The 14800-nt window shown below is 42.2% G+C and overlaps 1 long non-coding RNA gene across 1 annotated transcript in view; it reads right to left on the reverse strand.

Annotated features, from left to right (window-relative positions):
* The window catches only part of LOC111870396, a 400443-nt gene extending 387308 nt beyond the window's left edge, over positions 1-13135 (reverse strand). The window contains exon 1 of the long non-coding RNA XR_002843844.2: positions 12936-13135. This is a non-coding gene — a long non-coding RNA (uncharacterized LOC111870396). The remainder of the gene's footprint in view (positions 1-12935) is intronic.
* Positions 13136-14800: the final 1665 nt, after the last annotated feature.

Below are 14800 nucleotides of genomic sequence, written 5' to 3' on the forward strand. Positions count from 1 at the left end.
GAGGGTTGTGTAGGGGGGGCATGAATGGCTCCTTAAACCTTCAGGAACAACAGAACAACAGAGATAATGAGGGGAGAAGGGGAAACCACCCAGTATCAATTAATATCTAATAACAGCCCAATAGAGTCAAAAGAAAAAAATTCAGTTCAATTTAATTTCCATCGTCATTATCAATATCGTTGAGTATTTTAAGGAATACCTCGTCTAAAGATAAGTAAATTGTTGGAGCAAAGTTTCAAAATTCAAACTTCTCTTGCTTATACTGTGGGCTCGATTAGAAAGTTGAAAACAACCCACCTTTATATTTCCATTCTTTACCAGACTGTCAGTAAAATCGAGTCATCATACACAAATTTCCTGCTACGAACTCCATTGCTTTTAGACTTAAGCAATTGTCTGATGAAACTTCAAGTTTCTGTAGGAATTCCAGTTGGAAGTTCTCATCGTTAACTTGGGCACTTAACATGTAGCTTTTAAATGCAAAGATTATACAGAATGTCCGGATGAAATGTATCCGAAATAAAACCATTATATCCCAGAAAGAATTTATATATACATTAATGGGTTAAACTATGACAAAGGGAAACTATCAAAGTTTTCTCTGCGTATATAACTTTCTCAATAAATTTAAATGTGGGCTTCCTTGGCGGCACGACAAATATCCAGGCTTGAAGCATGTTTGGTGTTACGATAGCCACAGCGTCCCTTATGTGGGCTTTCAGGTGTTGAAGGTCCTTGACCTTAATCTGAGAGACAATGTTCTTCACACAACCCCACAAGAAAAAATCCACTGAGGTTAAATCTGGCGACCTAGGAGGCCAAGCGATTGGTCCACCTCTGCCAATCCATATCCCAGCTATCTCTCTGTCAAAGTGATACAAACATGGTGGCAGAAATGTGGCGGCGCATGCGCGTAAGCCGGGTATGAAAAAGAAAAAACAAACTTACCGGGTTTCCCTTTTCGATGACATAAACCGGATATGTGTATGACAATTACTTTCCGAGATATATTTTTTTTATTTTGGATACATTTCACCCGGACACCCTATATAGTGCCGAGTGAGATAGAAAGATGCTCACTGAGAGTGAGTGGGAAGAATTTAGGGAGAGCTGATTTCATATTACCCCTTTCTTCCAGTATATCTTTCATAACAACGATAACTATATAAACTAACTTAATGGAACAGACTTATTCTTTAGAAACTGGTGCCAGTTCGCCCGGCAAATAAATTCTCCGTTCTTTGTAGAACCCAGAGATTCGTCATGGTATTCATATGCGTCCACTACTGCACACTAATATTACAAACTCCATGGTTTTAGTCCGCAAGCGAACTATACCGACCGAGCGACCGTCGCTTGTCGGCCAAATTAGTGCTGACTTTAGTGGATAGAGGGTGTCACGTGACCAGCGCAAGGGATCCCTACGGCCGTTAATCTCGGTTTTCTAGACCGGAGCCACTATTTCCTTGAAATGACTCCTTAATTATCCTCACGAGGCTGAGCGGATCCTGTTCCAGACCCACTATTTCTCAGAAAATCTGGTAGTGTCAGGAATCGAACCCGGAGCCGCTGTATCTGTAGGCGGTAACTCTGATCACTAGACCACAGAGTCGGTCCACAAAACCGCCTGATATCCACATACTTGTCCTTAGTTTTATCCAAGCATACTTAAACCAACCACCCATCCACCGGGGGCACGGGGTAGCGTAGCTGCTTGAGGCACTATGTTAAAAGTACGAAGGTACAGGGTTCGATTCCCGACGAGATCATTGGATTTTTCAATTTACTTAATTCTTCTAGCCACACAATGGCACTAGATTATACTCAGCCTCTAACAAAAGTGAGTACCAGGAATCTTCCTGGGTTGAAGGGCGGCCAGAGCGTGAGGATGACCTCACCGCCATATTTGAGACAATTGTCTAGAAAATGTGGGGGCCTCGACCTCTCACAACTCAAAGGACCTCAATGGCCTGTTACAGAGATAGCTTTACTTTTATCATCCACCCAGCAGTATTCTAAAGTATTCTACCGCCTGTCATCCGGCCACTCCCACATCATCAGCCAGACATCCGTATACCCAAGTTCTCACTGGCCCTTACATCCAGTACTGCGCAAAGTTTTCCTCTTTCCTGATCGGATTACCAAGAGGCCATCCAGCTGGCCGCACCGTATCTTCTTGCTTATCCCTCACATTGATGTGTTTTCTTTGCGCTGCAGGCTGTACACACGTCAGGTCGAGACAGACCGCAAGTTGCTTAAGTGGAGAGGATTACAGCCGTCAAATACTGAGGCGGATGTAGCTAGGAGCAAAACTGGAAAAGCACTGAAAGTTTCGAGAAACGTCACGGAAATGTCTTGACGCAATGAAAGCTCTTATCTTAAAATAAAGGGAGAATAAAAGTAATGTAAGGTACAAATATAATTGGTGCTCAACTTCGAACTCAATGTCGAAACTTAAGAGTAACATAGCGAATGCTGGTCTCATATTAACGCAGTTACTGTAGTAATGTAATTAATACTGTAGTAAAAGGTATATAAACCCGTTGCTAGACAGAGACCACGAAATAAGCGATGAGACAACGCAAGTTATTAGGCAGCGGCCAGTAAGTAACAACAGGAGAAATGCCTTTTTTAAGCGGTATATGCAGAGATGTTATAAGGAGAATTTAGGAATCAATCAGTTGGTTGGTGAGTTAGTGAGTTAGGTAACAGCTGGTGTTCAGTTATTGTGAGTTATCGATGCAAGAAACTGGTATATGAGGCCACGGACAGTTCGGGAACACAGAGAAAGGAAAGCCGCTACCAAGCAACAGCAGTGAAGACGTGACTGGACACTAGCGCGTGCGTATAACAGTGTACCGTAAAGTATATTCACGCACTGTATCAAAGAGTCCAACAAATCCATCATGAATCCAAAACTCGTCTACACTTACACTAATTCATGTGACAATGCTTATTATTTTCTTGTCTGGGTCAGGTATTTCCTACATCTTTAAGTCTAGTGATTCTGGCAGTGTAGTGCCCTCTTCTGTGTTGCAACGTCGCGTGGTCCAGTAGATGATCAGCGTTCCTGGCTACAGATTCAGAGGTCCGGGTTTGATTCCCGCCGCTACCAGATTTTTTTAAGAAGTAGTGGGTCTGGAACGGGGTCCACTCAGCCTCATGATGATAACTGAGGAACTATTTCAAGGAAATAGCGGCTCCGGTCTAGAAAACCGAAATTAACGTCCGTGGGGATTCGTTGCGCTGAACACGTGACACCCTCTATCCGCAAGAGTTGGCACTAAACTTCGCCGAGAAGCGGCGGTCGCTCGGTCGGTATGGTTCGCTTGCGGACTGAAATCATGGAGTTTGAGTTTAGCTACTGTGATAGAAGCAAATCCAGCACTCTCATCTGTTGAGTCAACGGAGGGTTTCATATCGTTAATGTACTAAGAAGGCAAAAAATAAAATAGAAAACTAAGGGAGGAAAATAAAAAAAATAAAGCCATAAAGATAATGAAAGGAAAATTCGGTCAGATAGAGAAAAGAATAACAAGACAAAAGAGTTAATAGATGAAAAAATGGCGGACAAAAGGGAGAGACAAAGAAATTCGAAAGAAATCAGGCGCAATGAAAGACAGAAGAACAACAAGAAAGAACACAAGGAATATATTCTTCCCCAGCACTATTTCTCTGTCCTGAAAACAGTGCTGCTTCATCAGTACAACATGTATCAGAGTGGAACTTTCACCGTCCTTCTACCAGTTTCGATTTCCCCAATCAGCGTAACGTCCGCTCCAAGTAAGTGATTGCACGCATGGGGTTCGTCCGCATTCTCTCTCTCAGTAAAAACTGCCGCAAGTGCTTCCATCTGTTAGTCGCGTACCTCGGCTTCTTTCATCATGACAAAAAAAGATTTCCCTGTTTCGTGCTTTATCATTACGGATTTGTAACGACATTTACATAACTAACATGCAATGTAAACAAAAAGACAAACTTCATGCAACGTTAAAAACAATTTCCTATTTACAACTCTTGTTCGTTCAAGAAACTAACAAACTTCATGGAACTGAGCCCTTCTTGAGTATCAGCCAATTGTGCAGATACTCAAGAACTTACTAATATTTTACTCAGCCCGAAAGTTCATTAATTTGCTGGTCCTTATCCTGAGCCTTATCCAGTCCATACCACCCCATCCTAAATTTCTAAGATCCAATTTAATATTGTTCAACCACCTACGACTTGGTCTTCCCAGTGCTCTCTTTCCTTCTTGCTTTCCCATCAATATCCTATGTCCCAAAACTCATACCCATTCCCTTTGGTTTAGGTAGTTTATCCAAAGAATCCGTCCAGGTCCAAGGCCCCTTGTAACATTTCGTAACAAGATTATTTTTATACCGTGACGCGTTATTAGCCCCATGCTCAAGCCCCAAGCTGGAGGACGACACCTTGTGGCTGTCAGCGACTTCTTATTCAATATATTCGCATCTTCCCTCCATACCTGGGGGCCGTCTCCTCCATCCGCAACCTGAGGACGCGCCATGCCGTGGTGACAGGGGACCCACCAAACATGGTTCTTGCCCGTCTAGAAAAAAAAAATTAAAATGCAAAGACCATGCGTTGTACTTCATGGAAGTCTGTTCCCCCGCCCCTGGAGCCGGGATAGTTCGGTATATATACAGTGATGGGCTACGGGCAGGACGGCTTGGTTTCGATTCCCGGCAGAAGCTCGGGATTTCTCTCTACTCCATAACGTCCAGGCCGGCTGAGACCTATCCAGCCTTCATCCGATGTGTACCGGGAGCCTTTCTGCGGGGATAAAACGACCGAGGTGTGAAGCCGACCACTCTCCTCATCTTATTTAGAGCCAAGGTGAAAAATGGCGCATCTATACCTCCACTTCTTCATACATCTTCATGGCGTGGTACTTAATGAATTAAGTGCAGGGAAAACTTTACGCATTAGATTAGCGTAATATAATGAATTTAAGACAGTGGTCTTCCCGGTTGTTAGGGAGTGCAGCATTGCAGCCGGATGCAAAATTTTCGAGAACCATCAGATTCAAAGTTTGTGTGAGACTGTGAGAATTGCGGTCGATCATACGGAAGGGACAGGAGAGGACAAATGGAGCCCGGTGTAGACCAATAGGAATAATGAACGAGAATTTCAAGAATAAGACCTGACCTTTACAAATTAGTTTTGAACCTGAAGATTAAGGCATAATTTTCCCCGAAATATTTGTATCCTACGATATTATACCATGCCACAACCCAGAATATTGTTATTCTAACACAGTGTTCAAAATCCTGAAACTGACACTCTATTTCAATGAATTTTATTTGTTCCTGGTTAATTTAATTGCGTTTTAATTAATAATATATAGGCCCCATAACAGCGAGTAATAGCAGGATTAATCAACCATTAATTTGAAAGGAAATGGGTGACCTAATTCGCACCTACAGAGGAAAGACAGAATTCAAAGTCGCGTACAAGCTTCGATCTCTTGAAAACTTGATCGTAGATCCCAGACAGAATGAGGAGCTCCATAACTTTAACTCTTCTACAAATATAATTAGAATGATCAAGTCAAGGGGGGATGAGAAGAGGAATGCATGTAGGATATTGGTGAGAAAGCCATAAGGAAAGACACCACTAGGAAGATCAAGACGTAGGTGGGTGGACAATATTAAAATGGGTCTTAGATAGGATGGGACGGTATGGATTGGATTGATCTGGCTAAGGATAGGGACCAGTGGAAGGTTCTTATGAAAAAAGTAATGAATATTCAAGTTCCATAAAATGCTGGGAAATTCTTCAGTAGCTGCACAATTGGCGGCTTTTCAAGAAGGGTTCAGCTCCATGAGTGAGTGAGATCCCAGACAAAGAACCTGAGTCTTCGACTTTCAGAATAATTCGGTATTGGATGGGGCTTTGATGGGGAAAGGAGAAAATAAGATATTAATTCAGTAATCATAATAATCACACGCTACTTGAGTCTACAGAAATTAATAATTGACTAAAAATAAACAAGAATACAGATCAGAAAATAGCTGCTTCAAGGGAAACCTACGGTATAGGGGCTTCGTAAAATAAACGGCGAATTTGCTGATGTATGTTTACAAAATGATAAAATTCAATATCCAGAACAACCAATAAGCATTGCCTCACTAATTAATGGAGCAGTAATGAAGCATTTTAAGCAGTATCAGCTATGACGTAAACCACATCAGCGCAGAAGCTCTTAACAATCTTGACGGACAGGTTGGCTCTTACAAAACTGTATTTTGCAGCTAGTAGACCCGCTGATAAATAACGGCTCTGTAAACAAATCCCGCTGCTAGGCAACGAATTTATAACAAGCAACACTCGAACATCATCAGAGGAACGTTGTTTTCTGTGCGGTAAGTGCCGAGATGTTATAACCGGGACAATTAGTGACAGGCAGTGTAGTTGCCCACCACAGTGGCCGCCCGGTATAAGGCATGAACCTCCTTCGCCCACTCCAACGCTGGGATCGTGGGTTTGAATCCCACTCGAAGAATGGATGTATGTGTGCGTTTATTCTGTTTGTGTTGTTCTGTGTGTAGTCAACGGTCTTGTGATAGATAGACAGATAGATTAGTGCAGTGCAGGGAAGTGAAGTGTTGGTTGGTGGGTTAGTATCAGAGAAGTGCAGTTCAGTCGTTATGAGTTTTACTGTTATGAGCTCGTAGGTGAGGCACGGGGATTGTTCGGAAACCGAGAGGAGCTGGAACGTCCGCCGTTGGAAGCAAATTACTGGTGAAGACAGGCAAACTGGGGACATTGAATACGTAATGTAATGGGCTGCAAGTTGTGCAAATTAGCGATAGCGCTGTAGTTACTTGTAGTTACGGTCTGTAAGCGGTCGATAAATCCAACTACCAACCCCGTCTACAGTCACTCATACAGGTGATTATGTTCTACAAAGTGTTATGGTGATGATGATAATGATGATGATGATGATGATGAAAGATATTTCTCTCTGCGTATGAAGTCATCTATAACTATTGTCACGTGTATCCTTGGAAACGTGACTAATAATTGTGGATTCTATATTTGATGACTGGATTTATTTGACGTCACTATCACAATTTAAACACAAACAAATTCCGTGGCTTTAGTCCTCAAGCGAACTATACCGACCGAGAGACCGTCGCTTGTCAGCGAAGTTAATGCCGACTTTAGCGGATATAGGGTGTAGCGTTGTCAGCGCAACGAATCCCCACGGGCGGTAATTTCGGTTTTCTAGACCGAAGCCGCTATTTCCTTGAAATATCTCCTCATTTGTCCTCAGGAGGCTGAGTGCACCCCGTTCCAGACCAACTACTTCTCAGAGAATCTAGTAGTGTCGGGAATCGAAACCGGGACCTCTGGATCTGTAGCCAGGAACTCTGACCACTAGACCACAGAGGCGGTCTACTATCACAATTACACTAGATTATAACAGTTGACACATTCAACTCCTTCTGAATAACGAATCCCTCCCTGCGTAGCTCTGCTTCGTTCTCGAAAGCACGTTGAGTGACTGCAGTCATATTTGCTTCTTCTTCCATGTTCTGTCGTACCTTGGCTTTCTGTCAATGTCAAAGTCAAAGTTACTTTACGACTGGCGGTTTACCTCCAATCAGTTTGTCTTGGCGACAGACCCCCTGAGGCCACGACTAGAGATATTTTTTCCAACAGAACTCTTGCGGTAATAGTCCTTATGTAACATCCTCTCTGACGAGGAGATGGGTTTGTATCTCATGAATATGCATGACTTTACGTCAAGAATACATTTCGCACATATCACATGTTATTGAAAATTCTTCCTTTTGCACTACACACAAGTCCCCTGTCAGCACAGGCTTTACAGAGCAGATCATGCCTAACTTAGGTACCTTATGCTACAATGACAGCTCAATCAAAGTCAAAGTCAAAGTCACATTGCGACTGACGGTCGGTCAGTGAGTCAGCCAGTAAGTTTTGGTGTCGACCTTTCCCCTGGGGCTCATGACCAGACATATATTAATGTTTGACAGTTATGGTCTTGTTTCTGTGGGACGCCCTCTCTGACGAGAAGACGTGTCTATCTTTTTGTATATGCTGCTGGTCTTTGTCAGCGCAGTCCTTTGGGACTCGTAACCATATTTTACTGCCTCAGATTTGAGACTTCCCTTATGGTCGCCTCCTACAATTCGCATGGTCACGGTGGAAGCATTCGACCCCGCCTCCACACGGGTTTTTCGAGGCAGCTTAGTCATTTGAACTGTCGTTTTATATCTGCTTGGCGAACCGTCTAGGGGGATACCTAGACGAACAGTTCATTCCTCCGTTGTCAAGAATCCGACATCCCCGTTGTGCAGTAAACATAGGTCTACATTACTTATGAGACGCCTGTTTAGAAGTCGTTATTACGGATGTCTTCAAACGTTCCATCAAAACCCAGAGTAACAGTTGATTTCGTGTTACCGCGAAGCCTCGCCTAGCAGATGAGCAGGTTGCAGCTTTCAGGCCACTCGTCGCAGTAAGATAGCCCAAAATCCTCTTTATTTCAAAACATCTAATGTGTACGCCTTCCCTCACTTTACCTTCCAACTGACATCTGCATTTCGATAGACAGTATTTCACATTTCGCGATAAATAATAACTACACATCACATAATAATATTAAAACTATAAAATAAGAGCATTGTACACTGAGCAAGATGGTGTAACGGTAACGCCCTAGACCTGAAACTGGGAGGTGCTCGATTCGAATCTCTTCCGGGACGCTAGCTACCCTGGCTGAGATTTCTCGCCGCATTCCTCAGTCACTCAAAGCAAATTTCGGATTCTTTTTTATTGCTAGTGGGGTGGGACTAAGTGCCTTGTACTGCGGCCACTTCTGGCCTATTGTACCAGCCCCAAATGATAGGCGAGGGTGATTGTGGAGCAATTGGTGGAATGAAGATTGGCAGGGGAACCCGAAGTACTTGGAGAAAACCTGCCCCAGCGCCACTTTGTCCACCACAAATCCCACTTGACCAGACTTGACTGTTAAGACCTATTTTTATAAAATGTGACAATCATAAACAGTGTACTCCCCTTAGTCCGTTGAAAGTCACAGGATGTTCCAGAGGAACATGTCGGGTCCATTTTCAAGGTCGAAGGAATAGCCATGCAAGAAACCTGCATCAATGAGGTAGCAAGAAGGACAGAGCTTCATGCTGATTTTTTTCTCGGCTTATTCTTCAACCATGAAAATGGAGGAGACATGTTCTTACGAAATGTCTCTTTACTTTCAACGGACTACACGGAGTTATACCTCAGAAGATGGGACATTTCGTAAGCTGAGTAATTTCAAAGTTTGAATAGGAATGATTTCAGTACTATAAACTTTCTTATCATCAGGTTGATGTAAGGTTTCGAGTGTCTTGTCGTATGTGTTTGTCTGTACTTCCTTCCGGTCACACATAGTCTAGTCCAGAAGAAACAGCTTGCAGAATTGTATATATAGATCTGAAGAGAAAGGGGGAGGGGGCTAATCTGTTGCAGGCGAAGGAGAAAACTACGCGGACAACAAAAATTGGATCTAACAAGCGAGGACAGCCGTTAAATGCCACTTCACGTTAGAGGTGTCGCCCCTCCCACGAACACACATCCACAAGTATCCAATCAACGAAAATGTGATAAGAACAAAAGCCTCTGTTGTAGTCCGTTGCGACCATGTCATGCACCTAAGAGCCCTCTGTGACAGGAAAGTAAAAATAGTATCTTCACTTAGCATCGTGTTTTATTTTTTGTCACAGCTTGAGAAACGTCAGAACAGCAGGTCGTGAGGATGTCGTGGGCATGCGCACTAGAGTACCCCGTGCGCACACACACATATACAACTTCTCTCTTCAAAATCTAAGTGGGTAGCTGTTAAATGGATACCTGAGCTAAGCATTAAGGGGCCAGGTTCGAATAACTGATTCTAAGAAAACTCTCCTTGGATCTGATACCGAGTAGTGTGATAGTACAGACGTTTCGGAAGGAACTGATTTCCCAAATTTCGGTCTACTAAATGCAGATGGAGGTTCCTCCGACCGGTTAATTCCTAGATACGAGAGTGTACGACGCAGACTCTGGTAGAGAGCGTACTTAATTTTATCATCTGTGAATTAATTAAGGACACCGTCAGAACCCTTGGTTATATAGCGATAAATGATAGGTTTACTGACGAGTGCCTTATTGGAGAGGATTTTATAGTAAGCTGTCGTAGCATATTTGGGATAGTATCCCGGAAATTACATGGATGAACCGAGTAAAACCACGATACCCCTCAGACAGACGGTGCTCCTGTTGAGATTTAAACCTAGAATATCCTTAATACAAATATACAGCATTACCGCAACACCAAACCGTTCGGCGGATTTCGCATGGAGGTTTTGTGGATTTTTTAAAAATTATTCAGAAGTATGATTTGGCTTGTCCGAGACTCAAACAGGATACTTTCTGTGTAAGATTTGAGGGTTTCAAGTTTGTGAGAAGAATGCCGTCTTCTGGAATGTGGCACCGTGTAGATCTTCTGTGAACCGACGTTTCGGAGTAACTTATCGCCTCCATCTTCAGGGTAGAATAACCCGCGAGCGAGGAACCAGCTTGAGCAGGTGGCTGCAGACACCTATTCAAGCTGGTTCCTCGCTCGCGGATTTTTATGCCCTGAAGATGGAGGCGAAATGTTCCTCCGAAACGTTGGTTCACACAAGATCTACATGGCGTCACAACTCAAAAGACGGCATTGTTCAGGGTACTTTTTATTCTATTACGACTCTACATCCCTTTGTTAGGTCTTCGCCGATTTTTCAGTCTCTTAATCTATACTCAGACGATAGAGTTTCCCGGACGGGGGATCAGCACATCGCAAGGCCTCTTCCTGCACACAGAACAACACAGACACAGAATAAAAGCAAACAGACATCCATGTCTTGAGTGGGATTCGAACCCACGACCCCAGTGTTTGAACGGACAAAGACAGTTTATGCCTCAGACGGTGCGGCCACTGTGATCGGCAAATAGGGTACTTTACAGATACAAATTTTAGTAGTAACACGTCTCACTTATGTTCGGTAGGCAGCCAACTGTAGCTCTAGAAGCAGAAATTACTTCAGTTCTAGTGAATGCCGCGATAATACGAGCTTCAGACAATTCAGACTGTGGTCGTTCAGATATGGCGTGGTCTTGCAAATGGACACCAATGTTTCCGCACACATTCTCAGGGTACAAGCATTGTAAGGTGAAGAATTGATCCGGTTACATCTGCAGTTTGCAAGACACGTGGTCATTCAGACCTACGGGAAGCGCTAAGAAAATGGAGCCCCGTCCAGAACAATGGGAAAGATAGGTACAAAGATATCAATTACCCACGAAATATCGGTATATGGCTGCAAGACTGCCGTTGTCTCAGCCCAAACAACTACAATTTCAACAATCATCGTAGGGGAAACTTCAGCACTTTTTAACTTGAACCATAATATCATCCAAACCTCGGCATTTTCCAGTTTTCTGGACATATTCCCTTTACATCATATTAATATCCTTTAATTATTACAGATTACAAAATGTTATTAAATAAAGTATGGATGTATTCATCTGAGCATGAAAGCGTATCTTATTCTATGGCTAAAGCAGGGTTTGTCTAGTACTAAAATTTGTCACTCCAAACTCTTGGAAAATTTTCTGATTTTCTCTACCGAAACTTCCTACATAAAATAATTTGAAGTGAATGTCTCATCAGATCTATAATAACATTTGTTTACCTAATAACTATTACAAAAACAAAATTATTTTGCTTTTCACCCGCTGAATTTTCACAATAATAAAATAGTGTACTGTCATATTACTGATTTTGACTGGTAATCGATTTATGGGACACTTACAGACCGTAACTACAAATAACTGCAAAGATGACTGTAACTACAGCACACATAAAATCCTCCCAGTCTTCATTAGCCGTTGCTTGGTAGCGGCTTTCAACGGACGACATTTTCCTTCCTTTTGGTTCGCGAAATTTCCCCGGCCTCATTTACCAGCTTCTCACTTCTCACAGCTGCAACTCTCAATTGATTCAATTGACTCAACCAACAGCTTCAAAGTTATGTTACAACTGATGGTCAGTCGACCAGTCTGTCATAATGTTATGCCCCCATCTGGGGCACAATACCAGATTTTTGTTACTGTCAGACAGTTGCGGGTTTGTTGATGTTGTTTCCTAGCAACGGTTGTTGTAGTGTTGCCTGTTTACACAGATGTTACCTAGTAATGGCTCTACATGTCACATTACGTTACCCAGAAAATGAGAGATCTTCCTGCTGTCAATGTATCAGCGTGGTTTAACTTAGTTATGTGAAATTTATCCATTTCATCGGGCTAAGATTATGTAACATCTTTACTGTATTCTAAATATCTTTCTTAAATACAGCAACAAGTTGCCAAGTTGAATTAGGTTGCAAACACCTTTCAAAAAGTGTCAAAACCACAGAGTGCCAAATTATGAATACTATTTTAAACTAAAAGTTCAGAGACTTACAAATGACCCAGAAGTGGAAGGCAAGGTTAATGTTACAACTCCGAATATGGGAATGAAATTGTAGCCTAGCATTTTACTGAACTGGCCTATGTAGTCTTCTTCTACGCTCATGTCTTTAAAAAGGAAACTGCTTTCCAGAATGTCACAAACTAATTCCATGATAAACAATAACTACATTTTATATATCCACATTAAAATACTTTTAGTACTCATAGAATAAACACCACACATTTAAACAAACACCCTCGCGCTTTCGTGACCTAGTACATAGTTCATATAACAGGTTAACCCTCGACAATTCCTTAATATTTTAACCTGTGATTGCGTATTGCAAGACTTTTCACTCACAGTTACAAAACTGGTAGTATATAGAAGGATACGAAAGAGCAGTGAAACTAACCTCTATTGGGTCCTATATGCTTCCAGGCTTCTTGCAGTTCTCAGATAAAGCTCAATGTCCGTTATGGAAACCACTCAACAGAGTACACTTTGTCACACTGTAACTGTGCTCATCATATTACGCGTATCATTCCACAAAGTAAATATTCATAACAAGAACACACGAAACAAATTCACACAACGGAAAGGTCAATTACAACAGAACAGCCATTCACCGAGTGACACGCGGGAAACCCTAAGCTTTGTGCGCATGTCGTACCCGTATCAGATCAGTGCAGGCAACGTGTCGGACACTAAAGTATCATATTATCGTGACTAACCTCTGGCCGTTCATATTACTCCTACCTACACATGTAAAGATGAGATAAAATATTACTAGTATTACATTGTACCAGCGCTGTTTTCACACACATTACAAGCTCACCGAAGAACAATGGTTACTATATGTACCACAAGCTTTAAGATTAATGAGCTGTGCATTTTTTGCCACAAGGTTCATTTATGGGTTCTGTATGATTATCAGGACATGCAGTGACTGTTTCCTCAACAGTTTGTTTATGTAATAGGAAATCTGCTTTTTCTGAGTTATGAAGTAACTTTATAGACTTTTATTTTATTGATTCAAAGGGTTATGGACAGAATTTATTGTTACAGATTTTTTATATAATGCCGAGTTCATATTACATAGTACCAAATTAAAAAAAAAGGGAATTATGCTCATTTACTTAATGGTTGCTTAAGGCCATAGCTCAAGCGATTAGTCGCTGGCTTCCCACCGCGGCGGTCCGGGTTCGACCCCGTGTCTGATCAAGTGGGATATGTGGTGGACAAAGTGGCGCTGGAGCAGGTTTTCTCCGAGTACTTCGATTCCCCTGCCAATCTCATTCCACCAAATTCTTCATCATCATAATCACCCGGGGCAGGTACAATAGACCAAATAGTGGCCCACGTGCCGAGTGACCCCAGCTGGACTCCACCCCCCACTATGCGAATGAAGAAAAAAGTAATGGTTGCTTTGATCATTTCCCGACTTTGAATGAACTGATGAAGGCTTAGCAGGTGCTGCGGTGATTTGTGAATTGTGCAGATTAGCGGTGATAGTGTAATAGCTTGTATTTCCGAGTAGTGTGCACAAGTGGCCAATAAATCCATTCACCAGTCTAAAGACCCCTATAGTCACACACTCTCGCGTGACAATATGGATAGCAAAATATCTCCTGCTCCTTTAGGGAACCAAACCTTCATTCGTCGACTGTCCAGCCAGTAGCCTACTCGTTATACAGACTGAGCTAACCCAACTCCACTTCTCCAGTATCCCTGAAGGTTGCGTATATCTTTCGGAACTTTAATAATCAGCAGGTTTTCTTTTATTAACTCTAGCAATCATAGTCAAAAGTTATGAAAGACACTAGTATAAGTAAAACATCCTAATTTTTTGACTAGCAGGTAATTACATTAATTAAAGAGCTAAGGTTTCCATCAGTACCGAATATGTAAGTTTATGGTTGCATAAGCATGTCTTCAGAAGTCGAATTTGAAAGAAATCTCAACTTCGCATTGAGGACAGTCTTAAATTCATGTGACCTGGAAATATTTTGAAAAAAAAAATTGGCATAACAAGACGATCAGAAACTATGCCCTTTAAAGGCATAAGTTACGGAGGAAATCTGGCGAGTTTCCATTTCTCTGACTCCTTTACGAAGCGGCGATATTCTCGCTGTTACACCATGCCCAGTCGCAGTGGCAGAACCTGAGTTAAACAGTGATTGTCCCGACATCAAAATATATTACTCTTGCTATCAATCATGAGTGCCGTTGCTAATATCATACTATAAAGACGGCAACAATTAACACGAGTGTTAAATT

The sequence above is a fragment of the Cryptotermes secundus genome, unplaced genomic scaffold (assembly GCF_002891405.2).
Source record: "Cryptotermes secundus unplaced genomic scaffold, Csec_1.0 scaffold1065, whole genome shotgun sequence".
Lineage (NCBI taxonomy): Eukaryota > Metazoa > Arthropoda > Insecta > Blattodea > Kalotermitidae > Cryptotermes > Cryptotermes secundus.